The following is a 1,382-nucleotide window of genomic DNA, read 5'->3' as shown; positions in this document are numbered from 1 at the left end:
GGACCCCTTTTTCATCATTCTGCTTCATTCTATCTCTATAGTTATGCTGCTGTAGCCCAACCACACATGACCAGCATGTGAATCCCTGCTGATGGGATTCCATCTTTCACTTGTGGGAAGTTACATAACGGTATTTTTAACCACGCCATTTAGGTCTGAGGTTTATTGAAACTTTTGAACCTAAAACTTTGACCTAAATACTTTATTTTTGACACTAAATCCATTTCTTGTTGTTCATTTGTCTTCTCTCAGGGTTAACTTTGAGCAGAACCACATTAAAGGAGCTCTGAGAACCGATGAACAAGGCAGCAAGGAAAGCTGGGAAACAAACAGCTGAGGAGAACAAAGGAAGCAACAAAGACAAACATCTGGGACAGTCAGAGGAGTTTCCTCATTAAAACCACATCCTGGTTCATTACAGACCTCCCTGAGCACTTGGAGGGTGCTTCATCCTAAAATACTGAAACTTTCACTCATTAACTCCCCCGTTAAAGAGCCACAGATGTACTTGAAAATATTGACTTATTCTGTTTGTCCTGTTAACTCCACCCTCAGAGCTAATAATGATTTATACCACCTAGCGTGACATCATCAAAGACCACAACAAACACCCCATCATTTCCACATGGACTGCAGGCGCTTCCGTGGAAAGCTCCCGTGTTTATCTTTGGCCCTGCAGGTTCTTCCAAACAAAGTGAGGAAAGTTTCAATGAGCTTTAATATCCAGGTGTTCATGGAAAACATGAGCGCGCCTCATCTGGTCTGACGGCTAGAAGGACGTTGGTTCACTGGGTCAGAGGTTGCTCGGCAGGACCAGCCTGGTTTTGGTTAAAGTTCAGACTCAGATAAGGCCTGAGCCACTGTTTAAACCTGCTGGAAGGAAGTGCTGCCACCTGCTGGACAAACTCAGAATGTCTACTTTAAGGGTGACGTTCAGTTCAGGACGTCAGAAGCAGGAACTTTGGGTTCTTTGGGAATTGGTACCATTAGGCTTCAGGAACAGAGAGGATTCTGGGAGCATCAACACGATGTACTGCTGTGCACGGTAGGTGAACAGTCATGCTCAGGGGTATGACTTGGTGCTGTATTAAAGGAGGATTCTGGTATATTTTAAGGAGGCCTGACTGCATCTGGTCCCCTCCAGCTCAATGTGTCGCTTCAATCTTTGCTTCATGAAGACAAATAACTTAAATGGAACAAGATCCTCGGTTTTCCTGTGAATATCGTTAAAAGATCCCGAATCATCCGGGTAACATGGAGCATGAAGATTATTTATCAACGTCAAGAAATTGAAATCGGAAAGATTTAGAGCTGTCTAGAGCTGTTCCTTTAATTCCAACAAAATATTCAAGTCTTTCTAAAAGAATATTATGGTCAACTGT

The sequence above is a fragment of the Cyprinodon variegatus genome, unplaced genomic scaffold (genome assembly GCF_000732505.1).
Source record: "Cyprinodon variegatus isolate N-32 unplaced genomic scaffold, C_variegatus-1.0 Scaffold1522, whole genome shotgun sequence".
Taxonomy (NCBI): domain Eukaryota; kingdom Metazoa; phylum Chordata; class Actinopteri; order Cyprinodontiformes; family Cyprinodontidae; genus Cyprinodon; species Cyprinodon variegatus.
This window is presented reverse-complemented; position numbering follows the sequence as displayed.